Source organism: Thalassophryne amazonica, chromosome 3, assembly GCF_902500255.1.
Source record: "Thalassophryne amazonica chromosome 3, fThaAma1.1, whole genome shotgun sequence".
Classification (NCBI taxonomy): Eukaryota; Metazoa; Chordata; class Actinopteri; order Batrachoidiformes; family Batrachoididae; genus Thalassophryne; species Thalassophryne amazonica.
The window spans coordinates 41,227,994-41,255,992 of NC_047105.1; the positions used below are offsets into that span (position 1 = coordinate 41,227,994).

The following is a 27,999-nucleotide window of genomic DNA, read 5'->3' on the forward strand; positions in this document are numbered from 1 at the left end:
AAATACAACCGATTACAATATGGAGATTGAGCTTAATTACAACGGTGTCGTGTGGGCAGGCTGGACGATAGGAGACGTCTGTCCAAGTCGAACCGGAACCAACCCGATTTCCTCTGCCACCGAACCCCGGGAATACTGGAGCCGCCAAGTCCTGAATTCCCAGGTGGCCACTGCCTCCGCTCGTCGGATCCGGTACTGCTGGCAGGAAACAGAAACAGTCAGGTGTGGATGCGGCTGCACCCAGCAACACGGAGGGTGGAGAGTCCACCTCCACCTCTCGTCAACAACAATCAAGAAATGTAGGAAGGTGAGTACTTATCCAAATGCTGTCTGGTAGTCAGCTGTCCTACAGATAATCAACAAGAATACACTTAAAGTCACACGTATGTGTAGGCTGAGATTGTTACCTCTTTGGTAAGGCGATATCTCGGCAAATGAGGTGGAGATGCCGTCCTGCTGATATACCTCCTTATTGATTGGGATCAGCTGTCTCCAGTGATGGGTGACAGTTGTCATCCTGGCTGCTCCTGTAAGGCGGCAGCGCCCTCCGGTGCCTGGAGCCCACACTCCAGGCAGGGCGCCCTCTAGTGGTGGTGGGCCAGCAGTACCTCCTCTTCAGCGGCCCACACAACAGAATTAAGTGAAATAAGTATTAGATCCCCTACCAACCAGCAAGAATTCTGTCTCTCACAGACCTGTTAGTTTTTCTTTTAGAAGCCCTCTTATTCTGCACTCTTTACCTGTATTAATAGCATCTGTTTGAACTTGTTACCTGTATACCTGCTATAGACGTAGACTGCTGGGGGGTTCCCATGATGCACTGTTTCTTTCTCTTTTTGCTCTGTATGCACCACTCTGCATTTAATCATTAGTGATCGATCTCTGCTCCCCTCCACAGCATGTCTTTTTCCTGGTTCTCTCCCTCAGCCCCAACCAGTCCCAGCAGAAGACTGCCCCTCCCTGAGCCTGGTTCTGCTGGAGGTTTCTTCCTGTTAAAAGGGAGTTTTTCCTTCCCACTGTAGCCAAGTGCTTGCTCACAGGGGGTCGTTTTGACCGTTGGGGTTTTACATAATTATTGTATGGCCTTGCCTTACAATATAAAGCGCCTTGGGGCAACTGTTTGTTGTGATTTGGCGCTATATAAAAAAATTGATTGATTGATTGATTGATTGATAAAAGACACCCGTGCACACACTCAACCAATCACACTTCAACCTGTCCACCATGGCCAAGACCAAAGAGCTGTCTAAGGACATCAAGGACAAAACTGTAGACCTGCACAAGGCTGGGATGGTCAACAGGCAAGCAGCTTGGTAGAAGACAACAACTGTTATGATTATTTATTAGAAAGTGGAAGAAACACAAGATGACTGTCAATCTTCCTCAGTCTGGGATTCCATGCAAGATCTCACTTTGTGGGGTAAGAATGATTCTGAAAAAGCTCAGAACTACACAGGAGGACCTGGTCAATGACCTGAAGAGAGCTGGGACCACAGTCACAAAGATTACATTAGTAACACATGATGATGTCATGGTTTAAAATCCTGCAGTGCAGCAAGGTCCCCCTGCTCAAGCCAGCACATGTCCAGGCCCATTTGAAGTTCACCAGTGACCATCTGGATGATCCAGAGGAGGCATGGGAGAAGGTCATGTGGTCAGATGAGACCAAAACAGAGCTTTTTGGAATCAACTCCACTCACTGTGTTTGGAGGATAAGAACAACCCCAAGAAAACCATCTCAACTGTGAAGCATGGGGGTGGAAACATCATACTCTGGGGGTGCTCTTCTGCAAAGGGGACAGGATGACTGCACCGTATTGAAGGGAGGATGGATGGGGTCATGTTTTGCTAGATTTTGGCAAACAACCTCCTTCCCTCAGTAAGAGCATTGAAGATGAGTCATGGCTGGGTCTTCCAACATGACAATAACCCCAAACACATAGCCAAAGCACCTAAGGAGGGGGTCCATAAGAAGCATTTCAAGGGCCAAACCAGTCTCCAGATGTGAACTCAATAGAAAATCTTTGGAGGGAGCTGAAACTCCAAAGCTGAAATATCTGGAGAAGATCTGTATGGAGGAGTGGACCAAAATCCCTGCTGCAGTGTGCAAACTTGGTCAAGAACTACAGGAAACATCTGACCTCTGTAATTGCAGACAAATGTTTCTGTACCATTTGTTAAGGTCTGTTTTTGTAGGGGGTCAAATGTTTATTTCATGTAATAAAATGCAAATTAATTATTTAAAAAATCATACAATGTGATTTTCTGGATTTTTTTTTTTAAGTGAACCTACAATAAAAAATATCGACCTCTCCATTCTTTGTAGGTGGAAAAACCTGCAAAATTGACAGTGGATCAAATGCTTATGGGTGATTCTTTAACTACGGGCACTATTGGCCTTGTAAATGTAATTTCCACCACACCATTGCCTTACAATATAAAGCGCCTTGGGGTAACTGTTTGTTGTGATTTGGCGCTATATACATGTGCTCTGATGTCACTGTTTATCTCCATTGAAACTACCCAAACAATCTTTTATACAAACTGTTTAGGGACATTACAGTGTTGTGGTGGAAATGACGGCAATAGTGTGGGACAACTACATTTTGTTTTAAAAAATCACAACAGTTGTATGACATTGAATACCCCAATTATGTTTTGATTATTTTACTGATATTTTATTCAGAGATATTTTAAAACATTAGAAAAAATGTTTCTTTACCATTCATTTTTATCACTGAAGATCAAAATTCTGGGTGTGGGGCAAGCACAAAACAGCAATATTTGCATATAATGATGCTGAAAAAAGGTGAAAAAGTCATCATAGACTACTAGAACAAATTTCTTAACACACTTTCATTGTAACGATAACTATAAAAGTGTGAAATTTCCCCTTTTTTGTGTTTTTCATACAATATGATCAAAGGACATAATAAGTGCCCGTAGTCTAAGAATCACCCGTATATATATATATATATATATATATATATATATATGTATTGCTGAAAGTATTATTATTATTGCTTATCCTTGCACACGCTGTATGATGCACATTTTCCTCTACTCGCTCCCATCTTGTGTGTTTTTTTAAGAGCTGACGTAACGTGAATTTCTCCACTGTGAGATCAATAAAGTCTTATCTTATCTTGACCTTTATGCAGGGTATACATAAATAGAAATAGCTTTCTTTTTCATTTTGTAAACAAAGATCTTGTTGTAGAGATTTGGTTTCACTTTGAAATTCTGTGCACATTAAACTCGTAGTTATTTGTACATAAGCAGGACTAAATGTCATTGGCATGTAGATAATGATACACAAAGATAACATGACAACATATCATTATCATACTTGATTTGACTTAATTTCATATCCATTTCTTTATGATATAAAAGTTGGTGTTTGGTTTCAACTGCCAGAGCCAAACGGTCCATCTGTTAGTGTAAGTTTAAGTCTTTAGTTGTGGAGTGTACATGTGTCCCTGTGGTGTTATCACATGCCTTCGGCCCCCTGAGGTGTCGGCAGAGTTTCAGACAGACGAGTGCCTGATGGCGCTGGTTCTCCAGAGACCTCCATGAGTCCACTGTGGTCTGAGACTTAGCGTGCACTCGTCCTTGACTGCTTCGACTGACTCCCCGAACATAATCCCATAATACTCTGGATAGATTCATTTGAAAAGCAACAAGGTTATATTGTTCTTATTTTGATAGTTGTTGCAGTCCACCCACAAAGTGCAAAGACTCCAGGGTCAGGGACATTTTGGTCAAGCTTTTAGGAAAAGATTTTTTTTTTCTTTTTTTTTTTTTTTTGTTAATATCTGTGTGAACTGCTGAGCTGCTTAAATTTCAGTGTAAATGCAATAGCAATACCTGTTAAAGAATTACATTCTACCTGAACCAACGTTTGGTTCAGTGGATCAAATTGTATTACGTTGGTGCCCCCCCCCCTCCCCCGACACACACACACAGAGTTCATGATTAGATGTTATAGAATATACAAAAAGAAAATGTGCATTGCAGTTGGTGATATGCTCATGGTTTTTTGTTTGTTTGGTTTAACTTAATTTTCACCATCTTTATTAAAAATAAATAAATAAATCATGTTTTGTATTATATTATTTAATTGTTGGACCGTCCTTTTAATATTTCTTTACTTTTTTAACAACAACAAAAAAAAAATCGCTGAACAAAAGAGTAGTGTGCAGCACAAAAGTGTCTTTCCCCAAAACTACTACTAAAGTGCTCAATAGCCTATGTCACTCCCCGTATGTCAAAGTATATGTGGGTGATTCATTAGACTACGGGCACTTATTAGGTCCTTTGATCATATTGTATGAAAAACAGAAAAAAGGGGAAATTTCACACTTTTATAGTTATCTTTACAATGAAAGTGTGTTAAGAAATTTGTTCTAGTAGTCTATGATGACTTTTTCACCTTTTTTCAGCATCATTATATGCAAATATTGCCGTTTTGTGGTTGTCCCACACCCAGACTTTTGATCTTCAATGATAAAAATGAATGGTAAAGAAACATTTTTTCTATTGTTTTAAAATATCTCTGAATAAAATATCAGTAAAATAATCAAAACATAATTGGGGTATTCAATGTCATACAACTGTTGTGATTTTTTAAACAAAATGTAGTTGTCCCACACTATTGCCGTAATTTCCACAACAACACTGTAATGTCCCTAAACAGTTTGTATGAAAGATTGTTTGGGTAGTTTCTATGGCGATAAACAGTGACATCAGAGCACATGTATATAGCACCAAATCACAACAAACAGTTGCCCCAAGGCGCTTTATATTGTAAGGCAATGGTGTGGTGGAAATTACATTTACAAGGCCAATAGTGCCCGTAGTTAAAGAATCACCCATGTGTGCCAAGTTTGGCTAAATTCTGCAGCACAAAAGTGTCTCTCCCCAAAGCTACATTCTGCAGCACAAAAGTGTCTCTCCCCAAAACAACTACTACTACTACTACTACTACTACTACTACTACTACTACTACTACTACTACTACTACTAAAGTGCTCAATAGCCTATGTCACTCCCCGTATGTCAAAGTATATGTGTGCCAAGTTTGGGTAAAATTCTGCAGCACAAAAGTGTCTCTCCCCAAAACTACTACTACTACTGCTACTACTACTGCTACTAAAGTGCTCAATAGCCTATGTCACTCCCCGTATGTCAAAGTATATGTGTGCCAAGTTTGGCTAAATTCTGCAGCGCAAAAGTGTCTCTCCCCAAACTACTATTACTACTACTACTACTACTACTACTACTACTACTACTACTACTACTAAAGTGCTCAATAGCCTATGTCACTCCCCGCATGTCGAAGTATATGTGTGCCAAGTTTGGCTAAATTCTGCAGCACAAAAGTGACTCTCCCCAAAACTACTACTACTACTACTACCACTACTACTACTACTTCTACTAAAGTGCTCAATAGCCTATGTCACTCCCCGTATGGCAAAGTATATGTGTGCCAGGTTTGGCTAAATTCTGCAGCACAAAAGTGTCTCTCCCCAAAACTACTACTACTACTACTAAAGTGCTCAATAGCCTATGTCACTCCCCGCATGTCAAAGTATATGTGTGCCAGGTTTGGCTAAATTCTGCAGCACAAAAGTGTCTCTCCCCAAAACTACTACTACTACTACTACTACTACTAAAGTGTTCAAAATCCTATATCACTCCCTGTATGTCAAAGTATATGTGTGCCAAGTTTGGCTAAATTCTGCAGCACAAAAGTGTCTCTCCCCGAAACTACTACTACTACTACTAAAGTGCTCAATAGTCTATGTCACTCCCCGCATGTCGAAGTATATGTGTGCCAAGTTTGGCTAAACTCTGCAGCACAAAAGTGTCTCTCCCCAAAACTACTACTACTTCTACTAAAGTGCTCAATAGCCTATGTCACTCCCCGTATGGCAAAGTATATGTGTGCCAGGTTTGGCTAAATTCTGCAGCACAAAAGTGTCTCTCCCCAAAACTACTACTACTACTGCTAAAGTGCTCAATAGCCTATGTCACTCCCCGTATGTCAAAGTATATGTGTGCCAGGTTTGGCTAAATTCTGCAGCACAAAAGTGTCTCTCCCCAAAACTACTACTACTACTACTACTACTACTACTACTACTACTACTACTACTAAAGTGCTCAAAAGCCTATGTCACTCCCCATATGTCAAAGTATATGTGTGCCACGTTTGGCTCAATTCTGCAGCACAAAAGTGTCTCTCCCCAAAACTACTACTACTACTACTACTACTACTACTACTATTGCTGCTGCTGCTGCTGCTGCTAAAGTGCTCAATAGCCTATGTCACTCCCCATATGTCAAAGTATATGTGTGCCAGGTTTGGCTAAATTCTGCAGCACAAAAGTGTCTCTCCCCAAAACTACTACTACTACTACTACTAAAGTGCTCAAAAGCCTATGTCACTCCCCGTATGTCAAAGTATATGTGTGCCAAGTTTGGCTAAATTCTGCAGCACAAAAGTGTCTCTCCCCAAAACTACTACTACTACTACTACTACTACTGCTGCTAAAGTGCTCAATAGCCTATGTCACTCCCCGTATGTCAAAGTATATGTGTGCCAAGTTTGACTCAATTCTGCAGCACAAAAGTGTTTCTCCCCAAAACTACTACTACTACTACTACTAAAGTGCTCAAAAGCCTATGTCACTCCCTGTATGTCACAGTATATGTGTGCCAAGTTTGGCTCAATTCTGCAGCACAAAAGTGTCTCTCACCAAAACCACTACTACGACAATGACGACGACGACTACTACTACTACTACTACTACTACTACTACTACTACTACTATTATTACTACTAAAGTGCTCAAAAGCCTTTGTCACTCCCCGTATGTCAAAGTATATGTGTGCCAAGTTTGGCTAAATTCTGCAGCACAAAGGTGTCTCTCCCCAAAACTATTATTACTACTACTACTACTACTACTACTAAAGTGCTCAAAAGCCTTTGTCACTCCCCGTATGTCAAAGTATATGTGTGCCAAGTTTGGCTAAATTCTGCAGCACAAAAGTGTCTCTCCCCAAAATTACTACTACTACTACTACTACTACTACTACTACTACTACTAAAGTGCTCAAAAGCCTATGTCACTCCCCGTACGTCAAAGTATATGTGTTCCAAGTTTGACTCAATTCTGCAGCACAAAAGTGTCTCTCCCCAAAACTACAACTACTACTACTCCTAAAGTGCTCAAAAGCCTATGTCACTCCCTGTATGTCAAAGTATATGTGTGCCAGGTTTGGCTCACTTCTGCAGCACAAAAGTGTCTCTCACCAAAACCACTACTACGATGACGACGACGACGACGACTACTACTACTACTACTACTACTACTACTACTACTACTACTATTACTACTACTAAAGTGCTCAAAAGCCTATGTCACTCCCCGTATGTCAAAGTATATGTGTGCCAAGTTTGGCTAAATTCTGCAGCACAAAAGTGTCTCTCCCCAAAACTACTACTACTACTACTACTAAAGTGCTCAAAAGCCTATGTCACTCCTTGTATGTCAAAGTATATGTGTGCCAGGTTTGGCTCAATTCTGCAGCACAAAAGTGTCTCTCACCAAAACCACTACTACGACGACTACTACTACTACTACTACTACTACTACTACTACTACTACTACTACTACTATTACTACTACTAAAGTGCTCAAAAGCCTATGTCACTCCCCGTATGTCAAAGTATATGTGTGCCAAGTTTGGCTAAATTCTGCAGCACAAAAGTGTCTCTCCCCAAAACTACTACTACTACTACTACTACTACTACTACTACTATTACTACTAAAGTGCTCAAAAGCCTTTGTCACTCCCCATATGTCAAAGTATATGTGTGCCAAGTTTGGCTAAATTCTGCAGCACAAAAGTGTCTCTCCCCAAAACTATTACTACTACTACTACTACTACTACTACTACTACTACTACTACTACTACTAAAGTGCTCAAAAGCCTATGACACTCCCCATATGTCAAAGTATATGTGTGCCAAGTCTGACTCAATTTGAAGTTGCTGTTTGGACAGGAGAGGGACATATACACAGACACCCACACACCCCCATGCAGTTGTTGCATATTATATACATGTGCACTTCTAATTTTGAAACCCTCACAGCAGAAAAAACCTTGCTGCAGAATTGAGCCAAACTTGGCACAATTCTGCAGCACAAAAGTGTCTCTCCCCAAAACTACTACTGCTGCTGCTGCTGCTGCTAAAGTGCTCAATAGCCTATGTCACTCCCCGTACGTCAAAGTATATGTGTGACAGGTTTGGCTAAATTCTGCAGCACAAAAGTGTCTCTCCCCAAAACTACTACTACTACTACTACTACTACTACTACTACTACTGCTGCTGCTACTGCTGCTGCTAAAGTACTATTGCTGCTGCTGCTGCTAAAGTGCTCAGTAGCCTATGTCACTCCCCGTACGTCAAAGTATATGTGTGACAGGTTTGGCTAAATTCTGCAGCACAAAAGTGTATCTCCCCAAAATTACTACTACTACTACTACTACTACTACTACTAAAGTGCTCAAAAGCCTATGTCACTCCCCGTACGTCAAAGTATATGTGTGCCAAGTTTGGCTCAATTCTGCAGCACAAAAGTGTCTCTCCCCAAAACTACTACTACTACTACTACTACTACTACTACTACTACTAAAGTGCTCAAAAGCCTATGTCACTCCCTGTACGTCAAAGTATATGTGTGACAGGTTTGGCTAAATTCTGCAGCACAAAAGTGTCTCTCCCCAAAACTACTACTACTACTACTACTACTACTGCTGCTGCTACTGCTGTTGCTAAAGTACTCAATAGCCTATGTCACTTCCCGTATGTCAAAGTATATGTGTGCCAAGTCTGACTCAATTTGAAGTTGCTGTTTGGACAGGAGAGGGACATATACACAGACACCCACACACCCCCATGCAGTTGTTGCATATTATATACATGTGCACTTCTCATTTTGATACCCTCACAGCAGAAAAAACCTCATGTACCACATGCAGTCTTTGGCACCCCTGAAGGGTTCTTGTACTCCAGGTCGGGTACCAGGGCATTCAGAGACAGATTCACATTTTAGGTGAGCAAATCTAGAAACCAAAAACTCAGAAGGTTTACAGGGAATGAATATAAAAGTCAACAAAAACCCAACAACTTAAAACTGTTATTTTGTTTCACCAATCACCAAATATTTTCTATTTACAATAATATACACTAAAACAGAAAAAGGTGGAAAATTCTTACATTTGAGAAGCTGAAATTAGAGAATTCTCAGTCTTTTATAATAAATAGCCAAAAATAATTGATTACTAATCAGTAGTTGTTGAATAAGTTTCCATCAGTTCACAAATAAATTGACAAAATTCAACATCCTTTTGTCGGACGAGGTTGATCAATCTAAATTCTGCTCTAAAATGGTGTTTTGTTTTGGTTTTTTGTAAGTATTTATTCCCTTGTTTGTTTGTTTTGCTGTTGTTTCTTTTTATATTGTTCTCTAACTCACGTAATGACATAAAATGAAAGCCTTCGGTCTCTAAATGTGGTTACCACTCAAATCAAATAGCTCAGTCAGCCTTTGCTGTGACTGCTGGAACTGCGCAATTCACCTCGTGCGAGTCTCTGCAATTTACAAATCGCTTTTGTCTTGTTGTCTGGAGGCGTAGGCAGTTTCCAGCTGTCAGCGACTGCAGGAGACTGTTTCGTGCAAATAAAACAAAGTGAAAAGATGCAATACAGATTTGACAAATTACATGAAAACCACATAGCTCCATCTCTCTGAAATGGTCAAGTTAGAACCAAACAACACTGAGAAAGTAGCTCCGGTAAATATTACACGATGCTACACAAAGAAATATAAATTTAATTTATCTCAGGATACACCATACAGACAGGCAAGAAGACAAAGGTGAAATAAACTTAAAGTAGACCTGCATTGAAATAAATGCAGTCAGATCTTTGGACCAAAAATGACTTATATTTACACATAAGATCCTTCTGAATGTAGTAAAGTAAATCTGCAAGCCCAGATCTGTCATTCAATGGAGAAATCTTCATTTGAAAATGACAAATTTACAGCTAACATTTAGCCCTCCACAAACTGTTCCTCTAATCATGGACGCTGCTGAGATGTCAGGGACAAGACCCTCTCCCAGCATGCATTGCACGCGCCAACTGTAATTTGTGGATTTACGTCAGTTTGCATCTGCACCTTTTTCTTGTCTTATACGGAAGGATCTACTTTTTAAAACTTCATATTGTCTTGCGGTACGCTTGGTGAGTACACATTTCTTTCATTTGTGCTTGAAAATTATTTTTGTGGACTTTTCATACGCCCGTTTGATTGAGTGGTGTCGCATTGAAAATCTGCTGTCTTTCACCTCCGGTGTACCGTCGCGGGCTACGGAGGCGAGACTCGCAAAGAATTCAAGTCATTAAAAATATATAAACCTCTCTCAGCGGCCACGGAGCTTTGTGGCTCTGATTACCGAGACGTGCGGCGCTGCGGATTTTGCAGCAAGAAGTCTGTCCTTGCGAGCAACAGGTGTCACCGCGCGCACTGCATTAAAATGGCGAGCGTAGTCTCTGGACTTGTGCCAAGTTGGCTGCAACTCCATTCAGTAGACAGAGAGGTGGTGCTGGCTGCACAGCAGGCACGGGGGTGTGAGTGCCGCGGTGGAACTTAATGAGCGCATGCACTCGGTAAGCGTATCAGGGGCAGTGAAAGCGAGGCGTCGGGGAATAAAGTCGCCTGCTGTCGATGCCGCCACTGATCTGATCCCCGGATCTGAGCAAGCAGAGCTGTATCTCACATTCATTGCAGCTTACTTTTGGATGTTGAAACCAGGATGTGTATAACAGTAACATTACTAAGAGATAAAATCAATTTCAATGCGGGATCGGACTGAAGGCGGGAACACGTCGTCTTGTCACCGACGTCATGGAAATGATCCGGATGTACAAACTGTTTTCACAGAGGGCTAAATGTTAGCTGCAAATTTGTCATTTTTAAACGAATATTTCTCCGCTGAATTACAAATTTGGGCTTACAGATTTATTTTACTGCATTCACAAGGGTCTTATAAATACATATCAGCTATTTCTTTTCTGAAATCTGACCACATTTATTTCAATGCAGGTCTACTTTAAAGATATGCTGTAGTTTGTACACTCTTTATTTGAATTTGAATTTATTAGGCACAAATATGGTTAACAAAAATCACTTGTACACAAAAGAAACGAAACTCAGACAAAGTAATTACAAGAAAGAAAAGAAAAAGAAAACAATGTACATAGTGCCGAAAAGGCGTAGGCAGAAGCAACACTTATCAACGCCTACACCCCTCCGTACAGCCAAATTAAACCAGGCTATGTGCCTGATCATGAACGATCATTTCCCAACAAAATCTGAAGTGAAGTCACATATTTCCCAAACAGCTTGTTATGTGTCGGACGCAGCTCGGAGAACCGACCAGCGTTTGAAGGACCCAGTATGAAATAAGCAGAGCACGGTACAAAGGCTAACTGAATTTAATACATAACAGTGATCATAATAATAATAAAAGGTGCGGTCTGGCGTGGTGCGCTCCCAGCAGCGCTAATGGTCCGGAGCCAGAAGCTGTTTCGGACCCAAGGACCCCGCCGACACCCCCCAGGTGGCCGCAACAACTGAGTCTGTGAAAGAAGGAACCATTATGTGAGTCCACACTCTACACACAGAACACTTAAAGGTGTACAAACAGCAAACACTTCCTGGCTTGATTACTGATCAGCTTCCAACCTGCAGGCATGGAACATCCCGTTCACAAATCACCACCGCAGTGGAAGCTGATACATGACTAACATACAGCTCAATACAATAAGGTGTGAGGGACACCACATTTACTGACTGTATAACTGTTAGTCACAAAATCCAACGTACCTCAGGAAGTGTGCTGACGAGCGTGAGACCTCACCCTCTCCTCTTTCACAGACCGTGCATCAAACCTGGACATTCTCAGCGTCCGCTGCTGATGAGATGGCTCCCAAGACGACGATCTCACCCGTCTGGTCACAAGGTCGAGTCTCTGGCAAATGCACACTGTGCACTTCAGTCTTAAATGCCAACATACTCCAATCCCTCCAGATGCACCTCAGCTGTGAGTCCTGACGAGTCGCAGGTGATCAGGGTGAAGTCCTAACAGCCTCAGCAACACAGCCACTCAGTCCCAAATGCATGCCACCTGGGAGGAAACACAAAAGGCAAACAAACCGGCAGCCAGGCCCCCCCAGCCATACAACAGTACCCCACCCTCACGGGAAGCCTCCCGGCGACCACACACACCTGGCCCAGGAGAAACACCCCCCTCCAGGGACCATGGCTGGAAACCACGTCCGCGTTAGTCCTCCAACAGACTGGTTGAACTGGCTGCATCTTTGCCTTTGTTTCCGACAGTCTTAGCACAGGTGTGGCCAGGAGTTCCTACACCTGTGCGGTCAGCCTTTAACCAAACGTGTGATTAGCCAAAAACAAAACAACCAAAACATCCCCCCCCCCCTCCCCAGGGGACCGTCCCATCAAACCCCAGGGAAGGGGAGAAAAGAAAAACAACCCACATGTAAACACACAAACAAAAATGCCAAAAAAAAAACCCCCTCCTCCCCCCCAAACGACACGCAGGGACCAACACCCCCCAGAGGGCCACCCGCCAGCTCCAGGAGTAATAACCACGGCCGAGGTCCCTCTGGGATCCACCGTCACCCACGGGGACTACCAGCGCCCCCCAGAGGACCACTCGTCAACCCCAGGAGACGCCTCCCCACACGACCAATGGACCCAGCCCCGGCCGCCCACGGCTAGATGGACCCAACGCCTTTTCCCCCCAGAGGACACCACAGTCAAACCCTGAGGGTGGAAACTGGGGGAGGAAAAACAAAACAAAAACCCCAAACCCCCCCCCCCCTCCCCTCCCGGGTGCAGAGGCCACCTGGGAAACGCCCAGTACAACCTAACTGCACCCCGCCAGCAATGCCGACACTACGGCACCCCCGGCTGGAGTCAGAGGAGAAGAGAGGGCACAACAAAAAACAAAGAGAAAAAACAACCCAAATACCACCCCATCACCCCCCAGGGGACCGTTCCACCTAACCCTGGGGAGGGGGGAAACAAAAAAAAAAACAAAAGAAAAAAAAACAGACCAACACACAGTTGTTTGGGTCCCCGTTTTTTTTTTTTTTTTTGTGTAACAAAGGCCGCAGGATCACACCCCCAGACAAACAGTGGACAACAAAAAAAACAAAAGCCCACACAAAAACCCACTCAAAAAACACCCACACAAAATGAACCAACACAAAACAAATCAGTGAGTTATACCGTCAAGCTCAACCACATGGAACACACCTGTTCCTACTCAAGAGCTTGACGGTACCGTGATTCAGTCACCACAAGGGGGAACCAGAGTGCTAAAAAATGAAAAACCCCCTTTGGTGACAAAAAACAAACGAGCTGCATCTTCGTGCGCAGCTGTGTGCAACACAACCAAAATGTGCTCAACTAAATAACGCCGGAGCTGAAACAACAGACGCAGTAGTTACCTTTTATCCGGGGAAACGGGGCTACGACTGTAGCACAGGAAGCCCAGCGACCCGTGCTAACAGAGCTCCGCCGTGCGCGTGAACCCATTACAAACGCACTCTTGCAGCTCCCGTTTAAGCCTCTTATCCGGTCGGAGTGTGACGCGAAGCTGTCGCCAGTCACACTCCACCACGACCCACGGATAAGGCACAAACACAGGACACGGCTGCAAGAGAGCACAAATTAGTATCCAGTAATGGGTTCTCAAACACGCACCTTCCGGGCGGAGAGCCCCGCAACTGATCCGGATAACCACTGAACGTCTGCTGCCGCCTTCCCGGCGCGTTACCGTCTCTGCTACCGCTGGGTCCGTGATGTTTGGCCAGAGACTACTGTTATCTGTCGGACGCAGCTCGGAGAACCGACCAGCGTTTGAAGGACCCAGTATGAAATAAGCAGAGCACGGTACAAAGGCTAACTGAATTTAATACATAACAGTGATCAATAATAATAATAAAAGGTGCGGTCTGGCGTGGTGCGCTCCCAGCAGCGCTAATGGTCCGGAGCCAGAAGCTGTTTCGGACCCAAGGACCCCGCCGACACCCCCCAGGTGGCCGCAACAACCGAGTCTGTGAAAGAAGGAACCATTATGTGAGTCCACACTCTACACACAGAACACTTAAAGGTGTACAAACAGCAAACACTTCCTGGCTTGATTACTGATCAGCTTCCAACCTGCAGGCATGGAACATCCCGTTCACAAATCACCACCGCAGTGGAAGCTGATACATGACTAACATACAGCTCAATACAATAAGGTGTGAGGGACACCACATTTACTGACTGTATAACTGTTAGTCACAAAATCCAACGTACCTCAGGAAGTGTGCCGACGAGCGTGAGACCTCACCCTCTCCTCTTTCACAGACCGTGCATCAAACCTGGACATTCTCAGCGTCCGCTGCTGATGAGATGGCTCCCAAGACGACGATCTCACCCGTCTGGTCACAAGGTCGAGTCTCTGGCAAATGCACACTGTGCACTTCAGTCTTAAATGCCAACATACTCCAATCCCTCCAGATGCACCTCAGCTGTGAGTCCTGACGAGTCGCAGGTGATCAGGGTGAAGTCCTAACAGCCTCAGCAACACAGCCACTCAGTCCCAAATGCATGCCACCTGGGAGGAAACACAAAAGGCAAACAAACCGGCAGCCAGGCCCCCCCAGCCATACAACACAGCTCCTATTACATGCTGTTACCACCATACATTTTCAGTAGGAAGGATTCAAGTGTAGCAGATTCTTCATACAACACAACTCAATCTGTTTCATCAGATACATATCCAGAGAACACCATTTCTTTATATAAATATTTGAACCGGTTAATATTTGGACATTGTTTGAGTTCCTCAGGTAGATTATTGCATTTGTGGGGGCCACAAATGGAGACACAGAAGCATTTCCTGGTTGTCCGAGCACCTACAGTTTTAAAATGATACAAACCCCTTAAATTATATATTCCTTCTCTTTACATAAAAAAAAAAAAAAAAAATCTTGAATTCTTGAGTTCCATCTTTTGAAATAATATGTTGTGATTGATTGTGTCAAAAGCCTTTCTTAGGTCAATAAATAAACCTATTACTAATACCCTTTGGTCCACATGTTTATTGATCTCTTCTATTACACCGAGCAATGCCAGTGCAGTGGACCTTTTTGCTCTAAAACCATACTGACAGTCATCAAGTAAGTTGTGTCATTCTATAAATTTATCCAACCTGCTACTGTAAAGTTTTTCCCAATATCTTTGAAAATTATGACAATAAAGACACAGCCCTGTAATTAGTAAAAATATGTTTGTCACCCAATTTTAATAAAGGTATCACTTTTGCCATTTTCATACCATTTGGGACAATTCCAGTTTGAAATGATTTATTAAATATATATGTTAATGGTTTGGCCATTTCAGTAATTATTTGCTTTACTAAGGAGATATGTACGTCATTATGATCACTTGACTTTTTGCTTTTACATGTACTGACTACATTAATAATTTCCATTTCATCAACTGGGCCAAGAAACATTGTATGTGGATTTCTATCAATTAATTGGTGATTTTCCCATGTGCTGTGTGGAATGTCAGGTGCCAACTCATGTTATATTTGTATTTGTTATTATAAGTAAAGTATGTTGGGTAGTTCTTTTATTTGGGTTTATTTGCTATAATACTATTCAGTATTTCCATGTTTCCTTTGTTGTTTTTATTGTCATTTAGTATTTTTCCAAAGTATGATTTTCTATAATTCTGCATAATAGTTGTTAATTTATATATATATATATATATATATATATATATATATATATATATATTCTTCTTACAAGCCTTTTGCAGACCTTTTGTTATCCATGGGTAAGCCTTATATTTATTATTTGCACTGTACTGGACAATTTTTGTTGTATTTATCGATAAATGTGTTTTCAAATTCAGAATATGCTAAATTAGCATCATGCTCTGTGTAAATGGACTTCCAATCCTGCAGAAGTAAATTTTTTTAGCTAAACTGCAGGATTGTCTTACAGACATAAAGACATGGATGACCTCTAATTTCCTGCTTTTAAACTCAGATAAAACTGAAGTTATTGTACTTGGCCCCACAAATCTTAGAAACATGGTGTCTAACCAGATCCTTACTCTGGATGGCATTACCCTGACCTCTAGTAATACTGTGAGAAATCTTGGAGTCATTTTTGATCAGGATATGTCATTCAAAGCGCATATTAAACAAATATGTAGGACTGCTTTTTTGCATTTACGCAATATCTCTAAAATTAGAAAGTTCTTGTCTCAGAGTGATGCTGAAAAACTAATTCATGCATTTATTTCCTCTAGGCTGGACTATTGTAATTCATTATTATCAGGTTGTCCTAAAAGTTCCCTGAAAAGCCTTCAGTTAATTCAAAATGCTGCAGCTAGAGTACTAACGGGGACTAGAAGGAGAGAGCATATCTCACCCATATTGGCCTCTCTTCATTGGCTTCCTGTTAATTCTAGAATAGAATTTAAAATTCTTCTTCTTACTTATAAGGTTTTGAATAATCAGGTCCCATCTTTTCTTAGGGACCTCATAGTACCATATCACCCCAATAGAGCGCTTCGCTCTCAGACTGCAGGCTTACTTGTAGTTCCTAGGGTTTGTAAGAGTAGAATGGGAGGCAGAGCCTTCAGCTTTCAGGCTCCTCTCCTGTGGAACCAGCTCCCAATTCAGATCAGGGAGACAGACACCCTCTCTACTTTTAAGATTAGGCTTAAAACTTTCCTTTTTGCTAAAGCTTATAGTTAGGGCTGGATCAGGTGACCCTGAACCATCCCTTAGTTATGCTGCTATAGACTTAGACTGCTGGGGGGTTCCCATGATGCACTGAGTGTTTCTTTCTCTTTTTGCTCTGTATGCACCACTCTGCATTTAATCATTAGTGATTGATCTCTGCTCCCCTCCACAGCATGTCTTTTTCCTGGTTCTCTCCCTCAGCCCCAACCAGTCCCAGCAGAAGACTGCCCCTCCCTGAGCCTGGTTCTGCTGGAGGTTTCTTCCTGTTAAAAGGGAGTTTTTCCTTCCCACTGTCGCCAAGTGCTTGCTCACAGGGGGTCGTTTTGACCATTGGGGCTTTTACGTAATTATTGTATGGCCTTGCCTTACAATATAAAGCGCCTTGGGGCAACTGTTTGTTGTGATTTGGCGCTATATAAATAAAATTGATTGATTGATTGATTGATTGATTTTAAGGCAGTGATAGCTTCTTCAGATTGCAGGTGTTTATGATATTGTATTTTCTCATTACATTTTCTTTTTAAATTTAGATCAGTTACTATAAAATGTGGTAAGTGGACACTAATATCATTGATCAGTAAGCCACTTAATGTTTTGGTGTCAATATCATTAGTAAATATATTATCAATGAGTGTAGCTGAATGTGAAGTTATTCTTGAAGGCCTAGTAATTTTTGGATAGAAATTTAAGCTGTACATGGTATTAATGAAATCCTCAGTCACTTTATGCTGATATGGATTTAAGAGCCCAATATTTGTATCTCCACAGACAAATATTCATTTATTACCCATCTGTGAAAAACACTTCTCTATCCAGTTTTGAAATTCTTCAATTTTAGAACCCAGAGCTCTATATATACAACTAATAATTATATTTTTAACTTTTTCCATACATATTTCAATTGTGATACATTCCAAAAGATTTTCCACTGCCATTGTCATTTGATCTTTAGTTTTGTATTTAAGCCTTTTGTCAACATACAACCCCTGGCAAACACTATAAGGAATCAGGAAAAAAAAAAATTGTGGCAGTCAGTAACGGTTACTTTTTTAGACCAAGCAGAGGGAAAAAAATCTGGACTCACTCAATTCTGAGGAATAAATTATGGAGTCACCCTGTAAATTTTCATCCCCAAAACTAACACCTGCATTAAATCAGATCTGCTCGTTAGTCTGCATCTAAAAAGGAGTGATCACACCTTGGAGAGCTGTTGCACCAAGTGGACTGACATGAATCATGGCTCCAACACGAGAGATGTCAATTGAAACAAAGGAGAGGATTATCAAACTCTTAAAAGAGGGTAAATCATCATGCTGTGTTGCAAAAGATGTTGGTTGTTCACAGTCAGCTGTGTCTAAACTCTGGACCAAATACAAACAACATGGGAAGGTTGTTAAAGGCAAACATACCAAGGAAGACATCAAAGTGTCAAGACAGAAAACTTAAAGCAATATGTCTCAAAAATCGAAAATGCACAACAAAACAAATGAGGAACGAATGGGAGGAAACTGGAGTCAACGTCTGTGACTGAACTGTAAGAAACGCCTAAAGAAAATGGGATTTACATACAGAAAAGCTAAATGAAAGCCATCATTAACACCTAAACAGAAAAAACAAGGTTACAATGGGCTAAGGAAAAGCAATCATGGACTGTGGATGACTGGATGAAAGTCATATTCAGCGATGAATCTCGAATCTGCATTGGGCAAGGTGATGATGCTGGAACTTTTGTTTGGTGCCGTTCCATGAGATTTATAAAGATGACTGCCTGAAGAGAACATGTAAATTTCCACAGTCATTGATGATATGGGGCTGCATGTCAGGTAAAGGCACTGGGGAGATGGCTGTCATTACATCATTAATAAATGCACAGGTTTACGTTGATATTTTGGACACTTTTCTTATCCCATCAATTGAAAGGATGTTTGGGGATGATGAAATCATTTTTCAAGATGATAATGCATCTTGCCATAGAGCAAAAACTGTGAAAACATTCCTTGCAAAAAGACACATAGGGTCAATGTCATGGTCTGCAAATAGTCCGGATCTTAATCCAATTGAAAATCTTTGGTGGAAGTTGAAGAAAATGGTCCATGACAAGGCTCCAACCTGCAAAGCTGATCTGGCAACAACAATCAGAGAAAGTTGCAGTCTCATTAAGTCCATGCCTCAGAGACTGCAAGCTGTTATAAAAGCCAGAGGTGGTTCAACAAAATACTAGTGATGTGTTGGAGCGTTCTTTTGTTTTTCATAATTCCATAATTTTTTCCTCAGAATTGAGTGAGTCCAGGGGTTTTTGCCAGGGGTTGTACAATGCCACTCCTCCTCCTCTATTTTGTCTATTCTAATAACTGAATTCATAACCCTCCAGTTCATAGCATTGTCAACGTTTGCAAGCCAAGTTTCCGTTATAGCAATTATACTAAAATGTTGACAACATTGTTTTAAATAGTCTTTAATATTCCCAAAAATTTTGTACAGACTCCTACTGTTAAAGTGGATTATTGAGAAATTCCCATTACTTGTAATGCAGTTGTTGTATTTGTCCATGTGTATAATACTGACAGTTACTATTTCTAAAAATATATAAATGATTGTCCGGATCTATCTCATATTCCAGATCTTGTATGTGATGCTCGGTATACTGACAAGGTTGTAATTCCTGCACAGAAGTAAATTCAAGAGAATCAGCTGTCATCATAAAATAAAAAAGAAAAATTCACAAAACAAAAACAGTCAACTTAGATCTAGTTACATGATGTAAACAGTTGCATGCTATGGAAATCTTTACCCATACTTGATTATACTCAAATTCCTTTGACAACACCGGCATAACCATTAATAAACAAATTAACAAATACTCATCACTTAAATCTTTCCAGGTCCGAAAGCTCCCTTACCATTATGAGTTTAGAGTCTTCCAGAGATCCATTTAACTTAATCATCACTTTACAATTCCTTGCCCAAGTTGCTTGTATTTTCTCTTGTTTTCTGAGGATTCTGGCTTCTCTTGCTATATCAGCTTTTTTTTTTTTCTTTTTTTTTTTGTCAGGTGTTCATTGACATACACGTCGGTTCCTCTCAGCTTTTTAGACAGCCACAACAAATCATTCTTAATTTTTCTGTTCACAAACCAGATGATGATGGCTGGTTTGGACTTGTCTTTCTGTGGGAGTGAATGATGTTCTGCAATGTCACTGTTGTTAATGTGGATGTTATTTGAAGACAAGAAGTTGATGATTTGCTGCTCCAAGGAGTGAATTTCTCCTGGTGTTTTGTCCATAACACTTATGGCATATGACCAATGTCTGGTATTCAATCCTGTTATAATAATATCATCCATCCTTGTATACTGTTCTAAATCCTCCATTAAAAAAAACAAACCTTGTGCTGTGAGGAATTTGTTGGTCAAAATGTATCAATAGTTCAGTTTTTCCCTTTAATATAATTTTTTTCTACCTTTTAATCTGTCCCCTTGTTTCCACAGATTTGAAAGCTGCTAAGTAGAAGTACGATCAAGAAGAAAAAAAGATAACACCTATGACTACAAGGCCATTTGACAACTAGTTTATCTAAGCTGATTAAAGAATGTAAATAAAAAACACTTTATAGGTGCAAATTTGGTCGAGATTTGATATTTATTTATTTTACTGTACCGCAGGTCAGAACGCCCTGCAAAATTAATCACTGACAGATATCAGGGTGTATGTGTACTACACTTTTTTCATCAACTACCTTCCTTAGAAAGCTGGCTAGTATCTCACTGGACTGCAACCAAACTTGCAAACAGCATCCACTTGGAAAGTTTGTGCAGTTTGACGAGTTTTTGAATAAACCAAAAAATTCTCGGCAATGAACTCCATCGCAAAACATCAGGCGGGCACGCCGTACCCCTCCCCACGTAGTCCCGGCAACTCAGAATGTGTGCAATATGTGAAGCAACTTGTGAAGGGTTGACACACACTTTTCCTTTTACAGTACCGTTCAAACGTTTTGGGTCCCTTGGTAATTTACCCATTTTAATTTATTTATGCCATTTCAAATACAAAATGTAAATCAGGCTTCTCAATATAAAAAAATTCTAAAATTATCTTCCTTAAACTCAAACTCAAAGCAAATCTCTATAACCTGATATCAATTAATTAAAATTATAAAAGCCAAGATGATGGGTTGAATAAATAATGGAATGCTTTATCATAATACCTGTAAATGATCAGTTTTATTTCCAGTTTTCTTCAGACAAGTCAGGGGATGGATACATGAACATTTCCAATTCACCGAATATGTCTTGAACTTTATTTAGATCAGTTATGAAGAAATACAAACAATATGGCACTCTATGGTAAAACTGTGTAGAGTAGACAGTTCTCAAAAACTGAGTCACTGTGCAAGAAGGAGAAGAGTGAGGAAAGCCACCAAGACACCCAGACAACCCAGAAGTAATTATAGGCTTCTGTGGCTGTGATTGAAGAAATTGTGCATAGTGCAAGTTCTGTATTTTATATCACCAGTTATACAGCTTCATGATGAAGTGGTTTTGAGGAGGATTTTCTTTCACCAAAACATCATATCTAGGCTTACATCTCAGATGTACCTTCTGGCAAATTGTAGCTGAACTATCAGGTCTTTTTAAGAAAATCCTCCTCTGTACCGCTATGCGTGCACGTTTCAGGAGGACCAATTCAGTCAGACTCCACATGAGAAAGTTATTACCTTTTCACGCGATGTTGCATCTCCGCCTCGTCTCGAACAGTTGGGCATCGGTGAGATAATAGCCTAAGGCGCATCTCCAGTTGCTCTCCAACAGTTGCACCCAGTGACAAATGACTCTAAGGAGAGCGTTGTCTCAGGAGATTAGAAAGACAATTATTGGCAAGCATGGCAAAGGTAGAGGGTACAAAACCATTTCCAAGAAGCTTTATGTTTCTGTGACTACAGTTGGACATATTATTCAGATGTTTAAGGTCCACGGGTCTGTAGCCAGTTCAGCCAAACTCAAGGGTGCAATTTAGAACTAGAAACTGGGGGGGACAAAGTGCAAGGCCCACAGGGCCGAAGGTCGTAGGCCGGGGGTCTGGCGGCCGCTTTAGGCCCCCAGAAGCCAACGGTTTCTAGATAAGCTCAGATGCATTCTGAGCATCCAGAACGGTAATTTTAATGTTTTGAGAAGACCATAAAGTGGACACCATTTGACTTATGCAATTTGAAACTGTGGATATAAGTACTTTATTCTGAGAATAGCCAGCATTGATTTTATTAACATCCTGGTGTAAATAAGGTATCACCACATGTGTAGAATGATAGGTTGAGTTTTCATTAAAAAACAACTGCAATGTGGTAAAATGTATTCATAAATATGAAAGAACAGGCTCTTAATAATTATTAACTATCACATACTGTATACTGTTCTGTAAGATTTGTTTTTGCATAAGTTTGAAAAAACAACAGATCATAAGTTTAGGATAAATTACTTATCATGAATTTAATTTTTGAAGTGGCACTAATGACAACACTCATACTGAACATAATTTTGCTTGCATAGACTGATTTTGGAGATCAAGCAATAATTGCAGATGGGCTTTCTGAGGTCCCAGATAGCTTTTCTGATTTCCTTTTCTAACTTTCAGAATTTAGTAAATTAACATATGGTCCATTGATACTTATGTGTAGACACTAGTCCCTAGAGGCAACTATTTTTGGTTTCAAATCTGGGCAAATGCAGTCCCAGAAAATTCTGAATGTGACAAACAAGAAACAGATGTTGTAAACAAGTCAATGCTGCTAAAAATACAAACTTGCAGATACAAAGATACTATTCTGACATGGTTTTGCACATAAGACTGACATGGTTTGCACATAAGACTGGCATAGCATGTTTCAAGTACACACATATATGTCAGAAGGTGGGGGGGGGGGTGGGCATACCATATTCTGTCCCCCCTGGTAGAAAAGGTGGGGGGGACATGTCCTACCTATCCCCCACCAAATTGAGCCCATGGCCAAACTGATGACAAATCGAAGAAACAGATAATACAATTGGTAACAAAATAGCCCAAAACATCTTCCAAAGAGATTAGAGGTGAACTCCAAGGTCAAGTTGCATCAGTGTCAGATCACACCATACATCACTGATTGAGCCAAAGTGGACTTAATAGAAAATGACTGAGAAGGACACCACTGCTGAAAGCAAATCATAAAAACCGAGACTGGAATTTGCCACAGTGCATATTGACAACCCACAAAGCTTCTGTGCTTTGGACAGATGAAACAATACCGGAGCTTTGAGGCAAGTCACATCAGCTCTATGTTCACAGATGCAAAAATGAAGCATACAAAGAAAAGAACACTGAATATACTGTGAAACATGAAGGAGGATCAGTTATGTTCTGAGGTTGCTTTGTTGCATCTGGCACAGGGTGTCTTGAATCTGTGCAGGGTACAATGAAATCTCAAGACTATCAAGGCATTCTGGAGCAAAATGTGCTGCCCAGTGTCAGAAAGCTTGGTGTCAGTTGCAGGTCATGGGTCCTCCAACATGGTAATGACCCAAAACTGTTGTGTGTTGGGGGGGGTGTGGCTGGATATTTTGGTGTTCTTTTCTTTTCTTTGCTCTCCAGGTGGTATGAAAACTGATTTGTCTGTGGAGAAGGTGCTGGCTGAAGAGTCCTTCACCCTCATCAACATTATGTGTAGCACCTGTGGATGGTGCTCACATGCAACCTTAAAGACTTTCAGCTGAAGCAGATAATTAGATGGCGTTCTGCATTTAAGCCATGTGTGATTCAAGCAGAATTGCCGGGAACTCGACCTTGTGATGTTCGTTTGTGAGACGCTGAGGACCACGCCTGGATTTGACACATTGTGCCTGTGAAACAGGAAGGGTGAGGGACACATGCTGTCAGCACACATCAGAGGTGATTAATTGTTTGACTACTTGTTGATAGTAACTTGGTATTTTGTTATGCAGTAGATTTGAATTGTGATGAGAATTGTGCAGCTGGCTTCTCACTGCTGTGGCGTGCGGACAAGTGATCCTCCACCTGTTGTGAGAGGCTGCTCATTTGCATAAAGCTTAAAATACAGACCTGAATGTGTTGCTGATGGTGTGTGTCTTTTGAAGGATATTGGTTGTAACTGCTGACTTACCTCACCTCTTCTATCCTTCACAGAGAGTCGGTTTGTCGTGTCCACCTGGGGGGTGTTTGGCGGTAACAGTGAGTCCAGAAGCGCCGGGCTTCGATCCTTTTGGGCGCTGGAGAGCGTGCCAGCCTTCACTCCACCAGAATGACGCTGTTTTAGTTTCTACACTTTGTTTAGCACCAGAGGGTGACTCAATAAATTGTTTTTGTTATTGGAACCGCTTTCTGGTTATTTTAGCGCTGGGTTCCGTCAGACGCAGGTCCGCTCCTCAACCCGCGTCGACACATAACAAAAACATAGTTAAAAACACCTAAGAATAAAACACTGGACTATTCTGAAGTGGCCTTCTACGGGCCCTGATTCAAATTTTATTGAACATCTGTGGACGGAGCTGAAACATGCAGTCTGGAGAAGACACCCTTCAAACCTGAGATAGCTGGAGCAGTTTGCTCACGAGGAGTGGACCAAAATAACTGTTGACAGGTGCAGGAGTCTCATTGACAGTTCCAGAAATCACTTGATTGCAGTAAATGCCTCAAAAGGTTGTGCAACAAAATATTAAGTTAAGGGTACTGTCATTGTTGTCCAGGCCAGTTGCAGTAGTTAAGTTTTTTTAAATAATTCTGTCAAACCACAATTCAAAAGAAATGTCTGATTTTCAATAGTTAATTTATAGAGAATTTATATTTATGACCACTTTTGTCAGTTTCGTGTTATTTCAGTGACCATTGTGGGTTTTTCTTTCTTTAACTGAAGGGTACTAACAATTTTGTCCACGTGCATTTAGAGAATGGTCTAGCAAAGGCTACAACATGTGAAAGTGTAGGAACACGGACCCACAACAGGGGGCGTAAAAGAACGGGCAATGGATAAGCCAAACAGTAACAATTTAATGTTGTAAATTGTGCACAACGGAATACAGACAACAATCAGTTTGGGGCTATAGTCAATTACACGTTGGGTGACGTGTGGGCAGGCTTGAGGATAGGAGATGCCCGTCCAGAACCGAGCCGGATCCCACACGGCCCTCACCGCCAACAGATCTGAAGAACACCGGAGCCGCCAAGTCCTGGGTCCCCAGGTGGTCACCGTCTCCAGCTGTCAGACTTGGTACTGCTGGCAGAGAACAGAAACAGCACAGGTGAGTGTGAGTACGCACACTCAGTAATCCCACAGTCTGTGTTCTGTAAGGAGGGAGAACCTCCACCTCCAATAACACACTCGGACAGCTCCTGTGAAAACCACTTATCTGGTTGGGGTGGGAGGCGAAGCCGTTGCAGTCCACACCAAATGCCAATACAGCAGATAAGGAACACGTCACAGGAAAACGGCTGCAAATGAGATCAGACTATTATTCGTTGTGAATACAACAGAGAAATTACCTCTAAGGTTGCTGATTTCTCGGCGGGGAGGTGGAGTTGCAGTCCGGCCTTTATGGTGGTGGTGATGTGGATGAGTGACAGCTGGTGCTGATGAGGAGCAACAGCTGTCACTCCCGGTTGCTATGACGCCCTCTCGTGCTTGAAGCCCGCACTTCAAGCAGGGCGCCATCTGGTGGTGGTGGGCCAGCAGTACCTCCTCTTCAGCGGCCCACACAACACAACATTTACATACATGAATATCTTTCCCTAAGATAATATAAAAGTCATATTTCAGGATTTACTCAGCTCTGAATATCCTGAAGCATTTTTAAGGCCAGTAGTTGAAAGGATACAAGTTATGCAATAAGAACGCTTTTGTAGTTGAGAGCTTCTTCTTTTGCTGTAGCAGATTTAGTGTGAAGCTGCTGTCCATGGAGCTGCTGTCTTTCATCAATGCTGTTCTGATTAAATTTGACACCATCAGCCAGTATGTGGGAATTCCACCTTAAGTAGTATATTATTAATAATGCGGGTGCTAATTCTCATAAGGTGGTGGTGTGGTCTAGCAATACAGAAGAACAAATATTAGTAAGTTTCTTGGTGTGGGCATATTGTTTTCCCTCTTTCCAGCTGAGCTCCTGCAGCCTCAAGTGTGTTGGAATTCCTAGCACAGACATCAGGTATGGCTTGTTGTACGTGTGATTATACCCAGCAGTGATATAGTACTGCACTGTGATGTATTAAACTGGCTGTGTTTAGAATGTAGTGTGTATAATGTTCAGCTTGGGTGTAGTTGTCTTTTAAAGCAAAATGTTGAGTTGCACCATGAGGAAGCTGATGAATCAGGGCTCTTTAGTAAAGTAATTTATAGCCATGAATGAAAACTAAACAAAAGCTTTCACAGAAGGGGGTTGTCTACCAGAGGCACTGGAGTTTGAGGATGCTGTGTAGCATCTTAGGGCCCCTTCAAACATAGTGCAAATTTGGTCGAAGTGTGCACGAAGTGTGCACAAAGTGCGCATGAAGCAGGAATCGTATGCAAAACGTGTAAATTCGTAGCTGCCTCCAACACCTCGTACACCTGTTGGTACAACTACTTGCGCACACCAGCAGCTGAAAGACAGAGTGTGCGCTGTGAGAGCCCATCGAACCTTCTCGCGGCAGGTGTCGGCCAGATTCCAGCTGACACACACAAACATCTAACACCGCTCGTTTGGCATTTAGAAAATGTGTGGCTATTCACACTATTAACTCGACAACAGTCAGCAGACGATCACTGTCGAGCTGGATGTGAAACATGTCTAAGTGCCCCCACGACTGTGGAGTTGCAGAGTATACATGTGATGTCCCAGAGTGTCGGCTCCCCCCACAACACGTGTGCGTGTGTCGCGCACTACCCCCCTCCCCAACACGTGTATGCGCCCTGTCCTCACATTGAAATACATAAAAACATATATCACTTCTGCGATGGGCTGGAGAGCGCACACATTGGTAGGCTGTTTCAGCTGGACCAGACCGCCAGTTCATGTGGACATGCAGCAGGCGATCTGAATGTCACGTCTGTCTGACAGGACAGCGAGCGGCGCACCGCAGGATGATATGACAGGTCAACAGTACGACAAAGACACCACTTTCACTCACATATCAGCAGAAATATGCCTCACCAAACACCATTTGGTCAGTTATCACAGCGCTTTTTCTTTTTTAGAAAATATGTTTATCTGCTTGTTGATTTTAACCATTTCACACTCGTGTTATGAGACAGTGATTGTGGTGCAGTGGTAAAGTTTATCTGGTAATCAGAGCATGTGGCGAGGACAAGGAGCAGGCTGAATCATCGCAAACAGTTAGAAAATCAACAGTGTGGAAGTATTTTACTAAAGATGACTCTTCTGGTTCAACTACCGTTACATGCCAAATCTGCAAAGCTGTGCTTAAGTACAACAAAAGTACGACCGCGATGCACAGTCACTTGAAAAGGCATCCGCTAATGCTAACTTCAGAACGACCAGCAGGCTCCAGTCAACAATCGATTACCTCCATCAAATGCCTGGCTGTGACAGGACAACAGCAGAAATAAATCACTAATTTGCTGGTGAAATTCATTCTCAAAGACATGAGACCGTTAGCTGCTGTCCATGCAGAAGGTTTCAGAGAGTTGCTACAGTTTTCTGAACCTGGCTATAATGTTCCATCTTACAACTCTTTGTGGAGCGCTATTAAACACCAGTATGACAACCTCCGTGAAATAATCACTAACAAAATGAAAGATCAGAGTGTGTCACTAACCACAGATCTGTGGACATCGTCCACTATGGATCCATATATTACAGCAACCACTCATTACATCACTGACTCATGGGAGCTGAAGGCCAAGGTGCTGTGTACATCTGCTATGGCAGAAAGACATACTGCTGCCAACATCGCTGATCGTCTGTCTAACATCATCCATGAATGGGGAATAAACATGTTTTGCACTGTCCATGATAATGCAAGCAATATGAATCTAGCCATGGAGCTATGTGAGATGTTTCCAAACAATCTGGGTTGCACTGCGCACACTCTGCAGCTGGCAATAAAA

At 41.7% G+C, this 27,999-nt stretch overlaps 1 protein-coding gene and 1 long non-coding RNA gene across 3 annotated transcripts in view; both read left to right on the forward strand.

Annotated features, from left to right (window-relative positions):
* The window catches only part of LOC117506578 (potassium voltage-gated channel subfamily D member 3-like), a 324,070-nt gene that overhangs the window by 126,184 nt on the left and 169,887 nt on the right, over window positions 1-27,999 (forward strand). The gene's annotated exons all lie outside the window — the stretch shown is intronic.
* Window positions 4,393-21,158, forward strand: LOC117506579. Its single transcript, XR_004559507.1, has 3 exons — window positions 4,393-4,403; window positions 20,315-20,320; window positions 21,032-21,158. It is a non-coding gene; the product is annotated as an uncharacterized LOC117506579 (long non-coding RNA).